This window comes from Bacillus rossius, chromosome 2 (genome assembly GCF_032445375.1).
Source record: "Bacillus rossius redtenbacheri isolate Brsri chromosome 2, Brsri_v3, whole genome shotgun sequence".
Lineage (NCBI taxonomy): Eukaryota > Metazoa > Arthropoda > Insecta > Phasmatodea > Bacillidae > Bacillus > Bacillus rossius.
The window spans coordinates 57,365,181-57,386,467 of record NC_086331.1 but is presented as its reverse complement, the minus strand read 5'-3'; the positions used below and the strand labels follow the sequence as shown (position 1 = coordinate 57,386,467).

The following is a 21,287-nucleotide window of genomic DNA, read 5'->3' as shown; positions in this document are numbered from 1 at the left end:
TAAAATAGACCAAACTGTGGGCGTTAATTTGTTACTGGGTATCTACTCCAGTTAATACAACTTATCAAACACTCCCATAGACTACTAAAACATACTGGAAAGCACTAGAAACTCTGCATCAATATTTGTGAGAAACAATTTACAATTTCGTCTTAATAGCTTAGAAACATTATGAAAATAAGCAGGGATTAAATTAAGGACCAGTGTCCATATTCTTTAAGTTAGGTGTTAAGGCAACTGCCGCCAAGCGTGCAGTTACTGTTGCGGTGGCTACTTGCCTCTTTCGTCGCCACATACTAGCTCTTGGTGGGATGGATGGCTTCTCCATCAAGTGAGGAACACTTGCTATCGCCCGCTCGCCCAGACTCCTGAAGTGTTGAACACATTGATGGTCATGCCGTCAGCTGACAAGGACTTATAGTCTTCCTTCCAGGTGGATGCCCTCAGCTACTCAACTGAAGATGCGAACCAGCTACAATGTGAGTGTTCCCAATGTCTGCCACTCGCTGCTCACAGGGCAAGCGAGCATTGTTCATTGCTGGCGCACTGCAACACCTTGTCCTTAGTTGTTCATTTCGGAAGCCATAGAAGTCAGGCGGAGTTGTCTGCTTCCTCGTACTCGTTAGTTTACTCGTTGGGTACCTCGGTCGTCCATCAACTTGAATCGGTGTTATTTGTCATAGATGTTCGGTCTCGTCAGGTAGTCACCACTTGAACAGACACATGCCAAGCAAGTGTAGCTCGTTCATCCAGGATTCAAATCAGCCTTTTAACCACTTGTGCCATGCCTATGCTCTCACCTTTAGTTCTTTTTTTACTCTTTAGCATCCGCCATCATTAATAGAATTTTAAACCTTTTTCGTTATCTTTGAGGCTTGCCCCGGTTAGCAGACTGTTTAATTAAACATTTAAGTCCAGAAGGACATTTTAAATCTAACAACATGACAATCTCTAGACCAGGCCATGCTGTGTCCTGGTCTGCCCTTAAAGTGGTTGAATTGCTGTTGGCATCTTTTTGCAGCTTATTACTTAAAGTTTACTTTCATAACTGTGTTTGCTCATGCACATCTTGACTAAAATAAAACCCTCCAACCAGATCTTTGACTACTTGATTGTGCGACCACGTGTGCTTCCTGCATAGGGTACCGGGGTGTGTGGGATACCTAAAGTGACCACTGACAACCATCATTCGGCAGTGTGAGGGTGTATCCGCCGCTCAGAGTGGGTTGGTAGGTAAGATTTTAACACTGTATAAGGGAGATCGAGCCTAGCACTCTCACTGGCCACGTCATAACCCAGAGATGGAGTCGCTAGCCGGGTCCACGTGCCCATAAGGGTGGAACAAAAAATTTAATTTTTCAAGTATAGAGTTCTAATAGGGCATAACTTGCATATTTGCATGCTTTTCAATGGGAAAATAATAAAAAAATCATACATTTGATCTTCAGTTAGCACAAAGAGCCTAAAGTAAAGAAAAATAGATCAAAATCATTCAATTGTAACTTTACACTAAAAATGTACAGGTAAATATTTTTGGATTTAAATAGCAACTATGTCTTTCATTTAAGTTGCCTTGCCTGATGACAGAAAATTGATGTATAAACACAATGCGCATAATTTTCAGTTTACACAATGGAACCAAAATTTTTGAACATTCTTGAAAAATTGGAATTTTACCATTTTAAAAACGGATGCACTGTGGTATTTTAAATTATAAAATGCCATCTTTCTTAATTATTTGAAATTTGAATGATTTTTTAGATATTTGATGAGAGTGCATCATTTTGCAGCTCTTTGCCTATTTCACAATTTTGTTTAATGAAATGGCCCAGAACTCACCACGAGGAGGTGGCTGCAACTAGAGTTCCACTAACGCCCTTCCCAACCAACCATCCAATTAGGGTTTTATAAATTATGGTTATTTAGTGAAGGCTGGTGTCTTAAATTCAGATTTTGGATCTCCACTCTATCAGCTCACTGTAGTGAGAGGCATCAAAATTTATTGAGGGATTCGTTATAGGTTTAACAGACATCTTATTCAGATTTTGAGTTTTTGCTTTTTAAAAAAAACAATGATTTATCTCATCCTAATTGGATGGTTGGTTGGGAAGGGACTCTAGTTGCAGCCACCTCATCGTGATGAGTTCTGGGTCATTTCATAAAACAAAATTGTGAAATAGGCAAAGAGCTTCAAAATAATGCACTCTCATCAAATAGAAGTCTACAAAATCATTCAAATATAAAATTATTAAGAAATATGATCTTTTATAATTTAAAATACTACAGTGCATCTGATTTTAAAAGTGTAAAATTCCAATTTCACGAAAGTTCAAAAATTTTAGTTTTATTGTGTAAACTGAAAATGAAGTGCATTGTGTTTATATATAATTTTTCTGTCATCAAGGAACTTAAATGAGTTACATAGTTGCTTTTTAAATGTAGAAATATTTATGTGTATTTTAACCCTCTTAGTGCCAGCCTCTGCTAGGATGGTAGTGCTAATAGTGCCAGGTAATTTTTAACTAAATTGCATCTCTAGAGTTTAATTTTAATAACTTTTTAACCTTTACTGTTATAACTATGAAATTTTTACTGTTTATAGATAAATGTTTTCTTCTGTCACTTCTCATGTTTAAACATAAAAATTTTCATCTTATTTTATTTTTGTTGTTTTTTAAATTAAAAAAAATAATTATTAAAATTTTTTTATGGATTGTAATGTGGATAGGGAGAAGTTTTGACAGTAATATTCTTTGGTTTGAATTTTTTTAATTATTTAATTGTTTTTCTATATGATAGTATAATAGTAATGTAATTTTTTCCAATATTTATTCTAAAAATAATTTTTTGAAAAAAAAAAAAAAAAAAAAACAACATTGCTTTTCTGTGTGACAGTACAAATGAAATCTTTTCTTAGCGTAACTCCAACTATATAGTGTATTTTGAATCCTTATAATTTTTTAATAATTATAAGTCTGTTATTAATATATTTAAAAAGTAAACGATTTAATTAAAAAAATTATGCATTGCTATTGTATATGCCTTTATACAAATTTAGGTGAAACTGACTTTCAAATTTTAGAAGAAAAATATTGTCTTGGTTTGATCAGCATTTTGCATTATCACATTTTTTTCAATTAAAAATATAAAATTAATTGGTAGTTCATGATAACAACAATGATAAATCCATCACAACTATAGTCAAATACATATTCACTGGTCCTAGCAGCTGTGTTTACTAAAACAAACACCATGCAATCCTTTATGGCATTTTGCACAAACTGTCCTTGAACGCTTTCTTTTTCCTCCCTGACGTTTACTCGATACACTGCAAACACAACATTCTTTTTCTTTCTTCAATGGCAGTTTCAGAATTCCTGATGACGCCACACTTTCGTTAGTGTCACCAGGTTGTTGGTGTTGCTGTTCTAGCCACTCTTTCCCGAGACTGTCCACTACAGCAGAGACGAACTCATATCTTGTCAGAATGTTACCATCTGTATTCATTTTGTACAAAATATAACTGTTGAGTACCATACGGCCAAATATATTGAAACATACTTTTTTCCAGTATTTCAATGACCTTCTTTCGTCGAGGTAACAATACAGCATCATATCACTTGTGTCTATACCACCCATGTATTTATTGTATTTGTGAATGATTTCTGGTTTTTCACGCACTCTCTCTAGTCCGTGCTGTTTTTTAGTACACTGAACATCTTCTGTTTTTCCATTTGTTGATAGTAAAATTACTGGTTTTGTTTGAGATTTCTTTTCGCGATATGCCAATAACAGCAGTTCATTAATTTTGAAATACCTTTTCTCCCCAACCTGAAATTTATTTTGCCTGTGTAATTCGGCTGGTAGATGCTTCCTGTTCCGCCTAACAGTGCCAGTAAGGTAAGTCCCTTCAGAATAGAGTTTCTGTGCAACTGGTACACTTGTAAAAAAATTATCAACAAAAATGTGATAACCTTTTCGTAGTAAATTCACACCTGATAATAGCTTCATTATCACAGTGTACCCAAGACCATGTAGTTTTATGCTAGTCTTATCTAATTGATCTTTAGCACCACAGTATACATAAAATCCCATGCAGTAATTGAGAGTACTATCACAAAGCATCCAAAATTTTATTCCCCATCTATGGTGGTGTTTGTTGGGAAGGTATTGAAGTAATGACGTATGGCTCTTTGTTCCGACCAAACTTTCATCAATGCTCAGCATTTGGTATGGAGTGAAGTGGTGCTTGAAAACATTATTTGCGTGGTCAATAATTGGCTTGAATTTTCCTTCTGGATCATAGTTTGATTCGCCTGGTAGACCAAGGTTTTTGTTATCCGATAGGTGGAAAAATTTTAGAAGTAGTTGAAATCTATTGCGAGAAAACATTTTTCGAAACCATGGCATGCTGCGAGATGGAACAGTAGACCAATATGAGGAAAGTGTAGGCATTTTTATGAGGCCCATATTTATTATACATGCTACAAATGCTTTCATTTCAACAACTGAAGTTCTTTTCCAAGAAATAGCTCTTGAACCTGTACCTAATTTACCCTTGTTCTGTGATAAAAACTGCTGAGCATATCTATTGGTTTCCTTTACAAGAAGCTGTAGTAAGGAAAAAGTAAACATTAGCTGGAAATATGCTATGGGCTTCGAATTTCGAGGGGGTAAATGTTTTGGTCCAGCATTTTCTAAAAACTGGGGTATGTTGTGTTTTGGTGGTGAAAAGTTTTCACAAGAACACCATATTATATTATTTACGTCAGTCTGTTCATTTTCATCCGACGAATCACTTGAACTATCGCCTGAATTCGTACGAAGTGATGCACCGCCTGGAATATAATTACTCGCAGCCACAGGAGTAAGTCTCGGTGTGTTTGAAGTAGATGGTAAATGCTCTTCCTCATCAGTACTTGTATTGTTGTCGCTTGTTGTATCACTTTCACAAATATCACTATCGAGCGAATAAAAATAGTCGAGCATTTCTTTGTCATCTTTACCCGCAATGTAACTTCTTTTCCGAGACATTATTATGAAAACGAGAACAAAAGCCTTGATCGCACAAAGTTTCGCGGTAGTATTAGTTTGAAACAGAGTAACATCACTTTCCACTGAGAAATATGCGGGAAAACGTGTTTACTATGACTACTACAATAATAATTTTCAACGCAGAATAACCAACGGTATAAAATCCTACGCAATTTGTAATATCCACGAAACTGGTAGTTACATATAGAGCCATTCCATTTCAATTCAGGCAGGAGCGTGTCAGGTCACCATCTCGGATTTGCTTTAAAAAATTACAGCAGTTACAACCAGTGCAGACAAGAAGTATGCCAAAAGGATTTTGTCCCAAAAAATTTTTTCCCCATGTTATAGCCTTTTGAAGTTGGTTCGAAATCAAAAAAGGTGGAAAAAGGGGTGTTTTTTAAATGAGCGGCATTTCAAAACTATTATACTGATTTTGTTGATTTTTTTTTATTTTGTACCTATTATAGTGAACTACAGAGTGGAATAGTTCCAATGAGCCCAACGACAATATCTTTAAGGGGGGGAAACTAAAGAATTTGGCAAAAAATTTGAATTTTTTTGAATTTTCAAAAAAAAATTTTTATGTGGAATAATCAATTTTCATAAAAAGTAATTCTGGTAATATGTGGACCTATTACAGTAGTTTTACAGGAAAAATTGTTTTTAATTCTATGATGCATGGAATTATTAAAATTTAACTTTAAAATTTTCAAAATTTGACAAAAGTGCCATTTTTGATTGAAAATTACTCAAAAATCCCATATTTTAAAAATCTGAAAATTTGTAACTTTGTAGTCCTCACCTTTAGTAATAGCATGCACTTTGTCGGATAGTGTGTTTTTGCCTGTAAACATTTCTAGAATTTTTTGAAAATGTAATTTTCTTACATTTTCTAAGGTCTGCACACTCAATTAACAAATGTTTTGTTAGTTTCCAAAAAGTGAGATGTAATTTGTAAATTGGGGAAACCTTGGGAATTACAAAAGGAGAGTCTGTGTATACATTATCACATTAACATAATATGCACAATACATATACACACATATAATACATATGCATACTCTTTAACTTGCATGAAAACCAAAATTTCAAAGTAAAATTGAAACCAACAATATGTACCTATAATTAATTATATGTAGACTGCTTACCCTTCCTCAACTATATGTAACATATATTGACAAACTTCCTAAAATATTATTTGGCTGATTAAAGACAGTAGATCTGCTGGATCTTCATCAACTCAGCTTTGTCGAAAGTGTGGAGTCTTGCTGATTGTCCAAGTGGAGTAGGATTGCTTACTGCTAACAAAACATTTTGTAGTGGCACCGGACATTCATCCTTCTTCTTTCCAGATTCCTGTGGCCACTGAAACCCTTTAGCTGGACCATGGGGATGCATAAAAGACACTGTCATGTCGTTCAACTCTTTAGATATACCAGTGATCTGTCCCATCCACCAATTCTGATCGTATACACAAGCAACGAACTGGCCTACTTGGAAATCATTTATTGAATAATCTGTTTTAATCTGGTTAGATTGTACAACTATTTCTATTTTATCTTTAATTGTGCATCCCATGTATGTCTCATTTTTAATCAGCCAGTAATGTTTAGATTGTATTCCAACAACTGGTTTTACAGTAGCCCATTCTTTTTCCTTAGATGACCTATACGTTTGAATTGTTTTACTTTCAAGAGCCAATAGAGTTATCTTTGGTACAAGGTTACCTACTTCAGCAACAAATGAAGCAGAATCTCTAATGGCATTAACACACTCTGCCCGAAGATTGAACTTAGTTGCAAAGTGTTTACACAAACCACCTATTGCATCACATGCACTTTTGCCATGCCCTGTAGCAGAAAAAATCCATTTTTTTTCAACAGTTTGAGTATTTTTACATAGTTCATACAGCTGAAACCTATTTTTGAAATGTCCAGCTGCCCCATCTGTAATGTACACTATTGAACTCAAAAGTTCTAACTGACAAAATTTTGAAATTTCCAGTTTTATAACCTCTAAAGCACAGAGAACGTGAGCAGAGTCGTGAGCTATATCATCAGATACTATAACAAAACTTCTTATTTCCGCACCAAAGTATGCAACACAGGTAAACAGTGAAAGCTGATCAGTTTTCCAGTGGTAAGTTTGGATTTCATCAGGCAATACAACTGACCAGTTCTCAGCAAAATCAAAATGTAAAACAAGAGCATTATTTTGTTGGACAGAACTTCTTGCTTCAGCTATTCCTTCCCTTTGTATTTTCCTAATGTAACTGTGAGGAATAGCTTTTTTAACCCAATGCCTTACATGTTCCAGAAAATTATTTACAGATACAGTTTTTTTTATGAGGTCACCATGTTCCCAAATCGCAAATGTAACTTCTTCCCCTTCATCCAAGCCAAAGTTTTCAACAGTTAATGTTTCTGTGCCAGGACAGTCACCACACTCCTCGAGCCAGCAATCTTCATTCCTTGTTTCGTCACACAAACACTTCAGTAGAAGATAGTCTTCATCAATTTGGTTATTTGTTACATTTCGAAGAGCTACACAGATAAGTTGCATGTTACTGCAGTAAATACAAGAACACACAGTCTGTTCTGGCTGAATTTTCACCCATCTTGGTCGTAAGGCATAAAACTTTGAAAGACTAATTTCTATAAGAGGATTATCTTTTTTGAATGCTTTGTATGCCTCTTTGATGGACCTTGTCATGAATCTTTTAACATTTTTTACTTTCTCGCCATTACCATCCTTAATGCAAATAACATCTTTTTTGTTTGGACTTTCCCTTGAACAGTCTTTACTATCTTCTAGGTAATATGATAATGCTAGATCTTGTACCTGTGTAGGTAAAGGATGTCCACTATAGGGGTCAGGTTGAGCATAAATTCCCTTATTTTTTATAACTGTGCGACATTTATCAATGAGGTACTTTGACACTGAAGGTAATTTTTCCTTCAATACAGTTTTACTAAATGTTTGTGGTACCAATGTTAGTAGCTGTACTTTTCCATTGTAGTTACAAGTATGAAGAGCTGAGTCAATATTCGAAAACCATAGACTACAATTGACACACACAGGCATTTCATCATCAGACTCACTTGAAAGATGCACGTGATATATGTCTTGTAATTTGTTCACAGCAGAAGTTTTTAACTCATCAACTAATTTTATCTTCTTTTTCCTCGCATAACCTTCTCTCCTATCCAATCTCACCTCTGAAGGGGATTTCAATGGTGATACTTCTACATTTAATGTTTTAATGAGACTGCTATTTAAAACACTTACTAGTTCATCCTCCGGAATAAAATTCTCTGATGTGGATGTTTCTTCTGCATCTTCAGCAAGTTCCAGAAATTTCTTTTTATAAAAAGTAACACAGTTGCTACACAAAATATCATTTTTATTTACTGAAACAGATACACCCACAAACTTTTGAATATCATCTGCTAAATCATTCACCTTACACATCCTCACACATTTACTTTTATACACACTTTTTTTGTGCCTTTTAATGTAGTCCACACATTTAATTCTCTCCGTACTATGAAAGTCAGACATGATTTAGTTCACTAGCTGAACATCACCCATGAACACACACAACACAACTGTAACAGCAAAAGTTTGGGAATTCCCTTGTAGTCTTGTAGTTGATTCCCCCTATGGTCACCAGGGATTTCCCTCAAGCTACCAGGGATTCCCCTTACAGCAAGCGCCTGGGAATATTCAGATAGGGACTCCCCCTTCATATTTCCCAAGGTTTCCCCTCATACAAAACCAGTTACAAATTATCACATACTATTTAGATACCAACAAAACATTTATTAATTGAGCATGCACAACATACAAAAGGTAATGACATTACATTTTCAAAAAATTCTAGAAATGTTTACAGGCAAAAACACACTATCCAACAAAGTGCATGCTATTAATAAAGGTGAGGACTACAAAGTTACAAATTTTCAGATTTTTAAAATATGGGGTTTTTCAGTAATTTTCAATCAAAAATGGCACTTTTGTCAAATTTTGAAAATTTTAAAGTTAAATTTTAATAATTCCAAGCATCATAGAATTAAAAACAATTTTTCCTGTAAAACTACTGTAATAGGTCTACATATTACCAGAATTACTTTTTATGAAAATTGATTATTCCACATAAAATTTTTTTTTTGAAAATCCAAAAAAAATCTAAATTTTTTGCCAAATTTTTTAGTTTCCCCCCCTTAAAGATATTGTCGTTGGGCTCATTGGAACTATTCCACTCTGTAGTTCACTATAATAGGTACAAAATAAAAAAAAAATCAACAAAATCAGTAAAATAGTTTTGAAATGCCGCTCATTTAAAAAACACCCCTTTTTCCACCTTTTTTGATTTTGAACCAACTTCAAAAGGCTATAACATGGGGAAAAAATTTTTTGGGACAAAATCCTTTTGGCATACTTCTTGTCTGCACTGGTTGTAACTGCTGTAATTTTTTAAAGCAAATCTGAGATGGTGACCTGACACATTATCTTGCTAACTGCCTGAATTGAGGTGGAATGGCTCTATATCGTTTACATAAATGAACCATTGTTGTCATAACTTTGAAAAAAAAATACATTTGTAGAAATTTCTGGAAAACAGTTTCATGATATAAAAGAATTAAAATAAAGAATTTACAAAAGAAACAATTTTTTTTTCAAAAGGAAAAGTGTTTCTTTAGAATAAAAAATGCAGCAAAACGCGGTTTATTACGCTGTGCGATATCCAGCAGTATGACACTCATACTCTCTGTTGTGAGAAAAAAGAACTAAATAGTAGGGCACATACGCTACCTGTTTTCAGAAAAAGGAACTAGATAGTAGGACACTTCATTAGACAAAGGTAGAATGCGCTACTAGTAACAAAAACCTGTCTTGAAAACGGAAAAAAAATCGGGCCGATTTTTCGGCCCTGGCAATTCTCGCACAAAAAGGCAAGGCCGATTTATCGGACTTTGGCACTAAAAGGGTTAAGTCTAAAGTTGAAATAAGTGATTTTTATCTATTTTTCAAACTTAAGGGTCTTTGCGAGAACTGAAGATCAAACGTATGATATTTTTAATCATTTTCTCATTGATCAGCATGCAAATATGCAACTTTTGAGTCCTATTAGAACTCGATACTCAAAATCAATTTTTTCGTCCCACCCTAGTGCCTATCCATGTGGTAGCGCCCATGTCTGCAGTCCATAACGTGCCTAATTAGTTAATCACGTAAGCACGCGATGTCAACCCTACCAGGGTCAACTGTCTTAATAACCCAGAATGTTCTTTCTTCCGTTCTTCCAAGCTGTGCGGAAAGCATTCACAACGGGCAGAACTTCCGATGCTATGTAGCGGACAAACGAACAAGAGTCTCCTAATCCACAGGCGAACTGAGGGACACTTCCATTGGGAGTACTTCGGCTTGCGTCCATCACACACTTTGTACGTCGTGGAGAAAAACTGTAACGGGTTCATGGAAACCTCCAGTAACAATAGCTTACTTAATCTTTTAATGTTAAACTTGTTAGTTTAGAGAAAGGAGCAGAAACATGAAAACATGTATGTCACAATTGCATTTTTGGTATAGTTTAAATATTTTAATACAATTTTGCTTTTTGACTAATACTGAAGTGCGATCAAGAAGACCCTGACCCGTGGGTTTCCAAGTGTCTTATATTGAAGAGGTTTCATTTGCTTGATGATGGAGTGGTCAGCCTGAAACTGGTTTGGTTTCTAATCTGCCATAACCAGAACAGAGTTGGCCAGATGATTTTGTTGTGGTATACCATTGCCTCTCACAACAGTATGATGTGAATGGGCAACACTATACCCAGTCCTGAACTATGGGAAGGAAGTTTTTAAACTTAAAAATTGCGACTGCCAGAATCAATCTAAATATCTACGGATCAACAGTCAGTTTGTCTTGATCAGTGGACCAAATGGTCTGAGAAAACACCTTTTAGTTGATATAAAATATGGTTTTATTTATATTATACCCTCTTGAGATATTGTCGGTATATACAGAGTGTATCAAAATTCATGTTACAACGCTTGAGGGTAGAAAGCTCTTATTATTTGAAACCATTTTTGCCAATAAACATGTTGCCGGAAACGCGTAGTTAAGCCTCTGTAGCCCCAGAAAGAGTCAGCGTAGGCAACCCGTTGTAGAGTGTTATGTTGTGGATGTGCGGGCGTTCCAGTAAGGTAAGTGCAACGGTACTCGTCACTGCTCCAATGGTCGTCACTAGCAACTTCAAATGTAAATAATAGAGAAGTAGCTCAATATATCGCCAACTTAAATATTGACAAAAATTTGGTAGACTTTCTAGCTGAAATTACCACAATAGTTTTCTGAACAAACCCTATTTTCAATCAAAAAAAGTCCGTGCATCAAAAGTTCGTAGAGCAGTGAAGATAAATAGGGGAATTCCTATACTAAAACACTAAGGAGGTACTGTCCGGACCAAACGTTGTGGTAGCTGGACTCCCTAGTGCTGTAGGCGCGTAGTGTCGGCACGGCCCGGTCACACGCGGCGCACATTCGGCACGGCCCGTCACGGCTCGGACGTGTTATATCTGTTACAAAAACATATGCGTGTATCGCTTTCTCATCGCTCCCCAGGCCACAACGCTTTGGGTTTCACTCGTCCTTATCATGACACCTTAGGCCCATATAATTTTTTCACTATATAACGAGAAATGTAAAACTGATGGTGTGACTTATATTAGCAACCCAAAAACAGCAATGTAATCAACCCATATGAATGCAATGCACACGTTACCAGTAGTCTGAATTTCACCTCGACAGATATTTTATCCAATAATCATCTGTCTCCAAATGTTGTTAGCTGAAAAACAAGGTTAAATATAGATATGAGTCGGTATCAAGGAATGTGTAATGAAATAAATATGTTACGCGCAAATAAATTTAGCAGATGAAGTTTACTGCAGGGGGAAAAACGTATTTTTAATATACCTCGTCACAAGCATAAGTTTAAAAAAATCAATTACATGAAAATATAATACTCTCTTGGTAAAAGTGCCACATACTGTAGAAAGAAAATTAAATAAAATCACCCTGTACGGGTAATTAACTCGTTAAATTACATGAAACAATAAAACATAAATCTCAGGAATTTAAAAATCAAACTGACCTGGTCGCCGGTTTTGGTTAAATGCATAATACTGTAAAATGCAAAATTAGACAATAAAATGCTACTATACAAAATTATGAAAGATACAATATAATTCACAATAGCAAAATCGTAAGTATCAATGTCTACAGAATAAATACAATTTCCAAACAAAAATATAAAGGTATACTATAAATAAACAATGTATTGATAACCTCCCCCTTAAGGCATTGAAGTCATTGCTCACTACTTTAGCAATAATGTCTCTTTTTCGACTATGAATAACTTTATGAGGCCGTCGGCAGCGTCCACATCCACGTCCACGTCCACGTCCGTCCATTTCCGTACGTCTCGTAACTAGAGCTGTAGCAAACCGTATGTATTCGTTACTGAGTAACGGGTGCGCCGTCTATATACGAGTAACGAAACGTTACACACGGCTGCATTTCGTTACTCGCATTTTTCGTATGTTTCATGCATGCGCGCGCATATTCGATGAATTTACGTTACAAAGAACGATGTTTGTTTATTAAGTAAAGTATAATTTGGAAATTCGTCGTCCAAGTTTTTTACTGTTTATTAAAGGTATTGTGTGTGTAGACAAAGTTTGAGATTGGAACACAAACAACGTAAGAAAGTATTTTTTACAAATTAGAAATATCTATGTTTTTGTTTTTTATCATCGCAAATTTTCACATTTATTTTATTATCTTAAAAGAGATAATATAATAAAGCCGCTCTAATGAGATTTAATTGTTTCTTGGTTAACAAAAACTGTTAACTATCAAATATTGTTAATTGTATATATTCTATTTATTATTATTTACGGGACGTCATACTGTACGCGTACGCAATACGACTCGATTCGTTGCATTTTATGCGGTATCAGATGTAACGAGTAACGATACGATAGTAACGAGTACTGATTGTTATAGTAACGAATACATACGGGTACGCTTATTTTCGTTACTTTTACACCTCTACTCGTAACACGCGCTGCGAGTTGGTCACGTAGCAATGTTTTCATGCTGAACGCTACACGTACCGACCTGCGCGCGCATCGCCTGCCCCTCCGCCGCCTTGCCCCTTCACCCCCGCGCAGCCAGCTATCAGAACGTTTGGTCCGGACAGTATGTGCACATTTTTACTTCTAATTCTGTAATTTTTCATGTTTATTCGCAATGTTTTGTGCTGAATGTGTTGGTTAAATGTTCTTGAAGAGGTGAAAGTATTTATTTAAAAAAAATTGTTTTCTTTGTATGATTTAGTTAGGGTGACGAAAACTGGATCAATAAAAACCTTGTATTGCTAGTGTTCGTCATACCTGACGAACACTGGTACATTTACTATTTTATTTAAAGTTGTGCTAAGTTACACCCTAGAGTTCTTAAATAATATTGGTTCTTTGTTGTTGATAGGCAAAGTACATTATTATGATCAGATCCAGTAGTCGTCAGCTATGACGACTTCCGATGCATGTGTATGACGACTTCTGGGTCGGAAATTACTTTACTTTATTGATTGCAGAAATTGTGTAGGCATTGTTGTTTAAATTAATTTAGGGGTCATTCGATATATATTTTGACATTAATAAGTAAATTAAACATTATAATGTGTCTCATTCTTTAATTACAGGGCAAAATGCCAAAACGGAAAATACTGTTGTATGAAAAGTCAGCCATGGAAGCTGCTCTTAAAGATGTAGCGAATGGTATGAGTATAAAACGAGCAGCGGAAAAAAAGAGTGTGCCAAGAAACACATTGTCCTATAAACACAAAGGCAAATCGCCCTTGGGTAGGAAGATGGGCCCTGATTCATTTTTAAATTTTTCTTCTGATACCGCATAACATGCTATGTTATGTTGCAGCAACGAATCGAGTCGTATTGCGTACGCGTACAGTATGACGTCGCGTAAATAATAATAAATAGAATATAAACAATTAACAATATTTGATATTTAAACCGTTTTTGTTAACCAAGAAACAATTAAATCTCATTAGAGCGGCTTTATTATATTATCTCTTTTAAGATAAGAACAAAAAAACGTGAAAATACGCGATAGTGAAAAACAAAATCATACACATTTCTAATTTGTGAAAAAATACTTTGTTACGTTGTTTCTGTTCCAATCTCAAACTTTGTCTACACACATAATACCTTAAATAAAAAGTAAAAAAAACTTGGACGAGGAATTTCCAAATTATACTTTACTTAATAAACGTTCTTTGTAACGTAAATTCATCGAATATGCGCGTGCATGCGTAAAACATACGAAAAATGCGAGTAACAAAATGCAGCCGTATGTAACATTTCGTTACTCGTTACTAGACGACGCACACGTTACTCAGTACCGAATACGTACGGTTTGCTACAGCTCTATAATATTTTCATGTTAGTTGTGCTGTCCCTCTTTGTTCCGTGAGTGCTGTAAGTAAATTCAAAATTTAATGAGGATTATTCATTATATTACTAAACGATCTTTATGAATTGCCATTTTGATGTTTAAAATATAGTACCAAATAAAATTTGAAGCCCAAATAGTAAAATACTATCATTCTGGATCCATGAATTAAAACTAATGCAGCCGAAATCGCACATGACGACTACTGGCACAAACATGTGACGAACACTGGCAAACATGAAAATTTGCATGACGACTACTGGCTCGAAATCACACTTTATTCAAAATTATAAATCTACAAAAATAATTTGTTTTTATCGAAGACTGTTGGATAGCATTGTAGAGTAAAGTTTGATGTTAAAAACAAACATGTAGGGGGCAGTAATACACCTACGAGGTTATGTACACAATTTTTTTTTCTAAAACTCTTCTTAGCATGACGACTACTGGTACATTTACCTTAGAGAAATAACCTTTTTAATCGTGGCACAGATTTTAATTTCACTCTGAAATCAATCACAGCTTCAGCTTTGTTTCACAACATTGAAATTGTTGCATACGTTTTAACAACGTGACAGCCTAAAGCAACGGCTCAAAAACACGCCCACCTTGAGCGACACAGAGGTGGCAACGGCGAATCATGTTTTCACGGATACGCTGGAGCATGTGTGGAGTCGACCTTATGATTTCGAACGCTTCAATGATTCGCTGTGTAAGCTCTTCTACCGTTTCTACTGGCGTAGCGTAGATAAGCCCTTTTACGTAACCCCACAGAAAGAAATCTAACGGGGTTAGGTCCGGTGACCTTGGTGGCCATGCGACAGGGCCCTCTCGTCCAATCCATCGGTTTGGAAAAGTTTGGTTTATATACTCTCGCACTTGCAGGGAAAAATGAGGTGGTGCCCCGTCATGTTGGTACCACATCACACGTCGGACATGCAATGGAACCTCTTCAAGAAGACCTGGTAGTTCATTCTGAAGGAAGTGGAAGTATCCGGCGCCGTTAAGTTGTGGCGGAAGAAAAAAAGGCCCGAGGAGTACGCCGTCAACAATACCGGCCCACACATTAACTGAAAAACGTTCCTGGCGAGCTGTAACACACGTTGCATGCGGATTGACATCATTCCAAACATGACTGTTGTGCGAATTGAGAATAGCGTCTTGAGTGAACTTGGCTTCATCGCTGAATAAAACCGCTAACTCGGGGTTCCTCAATACTCTTAGAATGTACCAACGAGAAAAGGTCATGCGAAGAGGATAGTCCGCCGGACCCATGTGTTGCACTTTTTGAAGGTGGTACGGGTACAAGAGTTGCTCATGAAGAACTCGCCAAACAGCCATTTTGTCAGCGTCCATATCGGAACCTTCTGTCCTTGTGCTTGTATCCGGACTCTCCTCAAATCTCTGAAGTACATCTTCAAAACTGGGAGTACGAACCCTGCGTGGAGCACTAGCATTTGGTCTTGTGACGGCACATGTACCAGTATCACACATTCGCTGAGTAAGTCTTGCAAACATGGTGTGAGCTGGAATCCTACGACCCTGATATCGTTCTTCGTACAGACGACGGGCGGCTCGTCCATTTTGTCTAGCTTCCCCGTAAACAAGCAGCATGTCCGTGTACTCACTAAACGTGTACTATATTGAGCTCCACTAAAATGTCACCCTTTTCAGAACCACAGCGAAAGAAATGACACCACGAGTTTGCTTGTACGACAGAACAGTCAACGACAGACTACCAGTGATATCAAAACACACTGCGACACTGCGATGTCACGCTGCGCAGTGCTATGGCACGGCACGAATGGATGAAAAGAGGTGAGGCCGCCACCAACGGAAGTAAAATTCGACATCGTACAGTCCTCTCGAGCGCTGCCCGGCGTTGTAAACACGTAATTCACCACAGCATCGTCTGTCTCGCACAAAGCCCAACGGGTTGCCTACGCTGACTCTTTCTGGGGCTACAGGGGCTTAACTACGCATTTCCGGCAACATGTTTATTGGCAAAAATGGTTGCAAATAATAAGAGCTGTCTACCCTCAAGCGTTGTAACATGAATTTTGATACACTCTGCATAATGGCAAAAAATAAAAATATTTCAAAATTGGGTCTAAATAACATGGGATTATTACTGAAACTTAACATATAGGCTTATTTCTTTGCTTTGCCATATAATACATTTTCTTTTTTTTCTAGCTCACATTTTTTTGGTCTACTATAATATATAGTTTGTATTTGAAGGTTGTATATTCATGAAGTGAGAGTTTTTACTTAATGAAAAGGGTGTTTCATAAGACAATAGTATTTAAAATTATTATGCTATGAAGCCATGTTTAGAGGCAGACTTTCAACAATGAACTTTTCTGTTCAGCTGTCAAAATATTTTGTGAAAGGTTTAAATTGCCTGGCAAACATTGCAAACAGGTGGATGTTTTATAGTGTCTGATCTATTATCTGTCTTAGAATTGTTAAGAGAAACCGTCGAGCAGTGTTTTCCACTGGCATCTGTGCCTAATGTCAGCCCCATTTATCTTATGTTTTCCCTAAAATTACATTCACGTCATTATGGACACGTGAATACTATCTAAGTTGAAGATACATAAGCCTACAGCTTTAAAAAGTTGGTTTTGTTACTCTCTTAGGGTGTGGACCCTCTCGAGAGAACACCTTGAATGTGAGAGTGGCATGTGTTAATTTATGTGGAGCCATTCTTTATGAGAAATTTATTTTAAAATCAGTTAGGAATTTTTGCTGTAGTAAATGGTAGGGGTTTACGTCGCAAATCTTTACGTAGACACAGAGGTTAGGAGCACTTCAACATTATAGAAGATTCTGAACCACTAGAGTACCAATTTAGTGCTGCTTAAATTTAAGTTCTACTGTGGTTGGGACAGAACCAGCAACCCTCACCATGCGAGCATGATGTATTTTTTGGTTAATGATCAGTGATGCATAGGACACTTTATAAAGGGAATAATAAAGGAGATGGGCAAATAAAAATTATATTTATGATATTTTCTTTAAAAATTTAAAAAAATTATTTGTCATTTTGCTTTAAGCTGTATATTTCAGAATTATATTTAGTATACGATAGTTTAAAAATTTGTGAGCCTCTTTTCACAATGGAAATAATAGAGCGAGGTGATGCACTGACTTCTTTTAATGACTTTGGTTTGAATCCCAGTTCATCCATCATGACATCACTTTTTCCATGATTTCCTGATGCAACTCCAAGGAAAATGCTGGTATGGTTTTTAATTTCCATATGTTTTGTGTGTTTGTGTCTCTCTTAACCCCGTTGTCAAGACAATACGTAATTGAAACAACTTTGTGAGCATGGGTTTCACACCCTTTTCTTGCCTGTCATTTAGAAAAAAAAATGTGATTTAACCCTAGAGTAAATAGAAATTTTGAATCTGCATGTGAAAGATGTCATTTTGTAAGGACTTGCTTTAATGACATATCTGTGAGAAAATCACATATTTAAGTTGGAAGGTTTTTTTTTTTAATGATTTAAAGGAATAACCATTGATTTTTTGTGCAATACAGAAAGTCTGGCTTTTATACCTATTATAAATTACTTCATACCTTACAGTTTAAAACATTGGAATTTGACAAAATATTTACATTGAAATGCGCGGCAAGAAATTCAATCATGAGATGCTGTTCCATGAACCATATAATACTTGACAATGCCCAATATTTTTAGGAATTGGTGGAAGCCTGTTGTTTGTATAGGTTATACTATTTGATTGTCCTTCAAAATACAAAATGATTTTTAAGCCAAATGAAAGTAATCTATAATGTTTTTGACTATTCATGCAAGGGAATTTTTAAATACTCATACAAGTTTAGAGTATTTATAATTTTTTAATTTGTTGCTTGAATAAATTAAAAACACCCACATTGATGAAAAATGTCATGTATTTGTACTTAAAACAAAATCATACACACTATTATCCAAAACTCTTGATTTATTTATTGTTGTGTAATATGTTCAAAAGTATCTGTTAAGTTGGATCCAGTGTTGCAGACTTGGTTTGTTTTTGGTGTAGTTTGTTTTGAGCAGTGGCCTGGTAATCTGAAGTAGATGCCTCTTTGCGACTTGAGGAAGTGCCGTGAGAAGGTGGGTAACTAACTGTTGAGAAAGGGATGGCTGTGGCGAAACCAACCATTGTGGCCTTAAGCTTTTGGGAGTAGTCTGGATCCCGATACCATAACAATATTGATTATGTCACCGACATGGAAGCGCTGATGTCATTACCACCCCTATATTCTTACAGGAAAAGTGTGGGAATATGGGAGTTTTGGGCAGGGAACATTCACATGCTTGTTTTGCACAAACCACATTTCTCTATCAAACAAACTTTCGGGTATCATATTCAATAACACAGCCCTACCTATTCTAGCATATGACACAATACCAAAGTAGTATTTCACACAGTATTGTGTTCTGTACTTCAGTCCTACCTACTCTAGTGTAGGACATGATACAGAAGTAATATTTTCCACAGTATCATGTTCTATACTTATGTCCTACCTCTTCAAGTATAGAATGTGATACCAAAGATACATTTCCTACATTTTATAATTTTATATAGAATACGATACCAAATTTTTTCTTTACTTTAATTTTCTTTTCTCAACAATAATATATTTTGCAAACCAAGCATGTGAATCTTCCCAATCCAAAATACCCATTCCCGTACTTGTACCTTAAAAAAACATAGAGGTTGAAATAATTTCAGCATAGCCTTGTTGCAGACTTCATCAATATCTCTACCATATCGCGATGTAAACATATATATATATAATTAGAAGACCTACCCTCACCAAAACATTTGCTTTGTTTTTATCACTTCAACGATTGCAAAACTTACCTATAGAAAAACAAGCCTTTTTTTTTTACATTACCTACTACATTGTATGATTCGCCTAACCAAATAAACTATTTCACCTTACATTACAAATGAAACACAACACACCTCTCACCTAACACATCAAAATAAGTGCGCATAAAAAACAATTAAATATCACAAACATTTGACAGCCTTTAAAAACCACTTACCTTTCTTAGCTTTATGGCAATAATCGTTTACTGTCAGTATTTTCCGTGTACATATTAAATTTACGCCAAAAAATTTGCCATTTCTCGATTTAAATTTTTGTATTTCGCAAAACATATCTCTTTCCTGTTTACTATAATTGCACATTCTTTCTCTACACTGCACCGTTATATTAATTCAATAAAAATAAACACGACTTTGCTCTTCTTGTGGCAACATATCTAATAAATTTTGTAATACCTACGTAATACTTGTTGTGTACTTAATTTTTTTCTGTTCTTAAAAATTATTAATTCTACTTATTAATTCACTCCTTGTTCCACGATTGCTCCAATTCTCGCACTAACTTTTTTTTTTCATGGCGCTACCCAATATTGATGCTACTTGGATTTCGCTTTTGCCAATATTACACACTATATATTCCTTCATTCTGCAATACAGTCTGTTATCATTGGCTAACTTCCATGTTGTCATACATTTTCCCTCCTTTATTTCTGACCAATAGTAAGGCCAGTATCGTATTTTGAACTTGACCCTAGTTTTCTTCTGGAATGGTGTAAAATACAGCTTACAAATTCTTATTCTGTTGGAACAATTATTTTATAAATATCCCAGCAAGTTTCCTCCTCACATTCATTCCTGTCAATAGAAATACCATCCTCTGTTTGCATTCACTGATAAGTTTTGTGTTTGAAGAGAGACTTAATATTAGTACATGGTATATATTTTTGGTCTCAATAATTCTAATGTTTTACGTTTCTGTTTGTTTAAGGTTCCTGACAGTGTAAAAGAGTGGCAATCTGTGCAACCATAATCGTTAATGCATTTGAATTCCTACTAGCTGTGGAGCCCCTGGATGAAAAAAATGCTGCAACTCCTTTACCCACCAACCAACATTCAACAATTAAAATTATTCTACATTGTATGGTTGACGACAGTGGATGCAGACTATGGCTTCAAATGGATCAATGTTGAAAGTTGTGGGAGAGCATCTGACATGATTCTTATGAAAGATTCTGCTTTGAATGCTGTGATGGAAAGAAAAATGTTCAAATTTGGCTTAAGGGAAATTATGCTTTTTTATTATGGTTAAACTTACGAAAGCCTTTCAGGAATGGAAAATTATCAATAGAAGAAATTTATATTTTTATTCTTGTAGAGGCTTTGCAACATATCTGTTATTGCAGTTAAGGTCCTGACTTAAAGAGAGACTATTTTTCGAAGACCTGATTAGCCTTGAAGATCAAGAAGAGGAATTGTGTTACAGCACTGATATGACCCACAGTTATCTACAAATTACTCTCCCAGTGACTTTCTCTTCCAGTGACTATTTTATCTCAGATTATGCTAACATCTATCCTTTGGAAATTCACAATTCATAGAGATTTGGGTTATAGAAACCACACCAATCGGTTGGCCAGAGAGTCATTTAGTAATTGTTTTCAATGAAGCGGAAACAGAGGCAGAGTTGTGGTAGAGGTTTCAGTACAACATTAGCTGTTTCATGGAATTCAAATTAAAATAATATGTTTCTTATTTAAAATCAAACATTTTATTTTTTGAGAATTTTGTTAATTTTAATTTGTAACATTATTGTATAGTTATTTTTGTATGTCTTAAGAATTTGTAAACTTTGCAAGAATA

The 21,287-nt window shown here is 35.5% G+C and overlaps 1 protein-coding gene across 3 annotated transcripts in view; it reads left to right on the top strand.

Annotated features, from left to right (window-relative positions):
* The window catches only part of LOC134529305 (max-binding protein MNT-like), a 233,690-nt gene that overhangs the window by 121,448 nt on the left and 90,955 nt on the right, over positions 1-21,287 (top strand). The window lies entirely within an intron of this gene.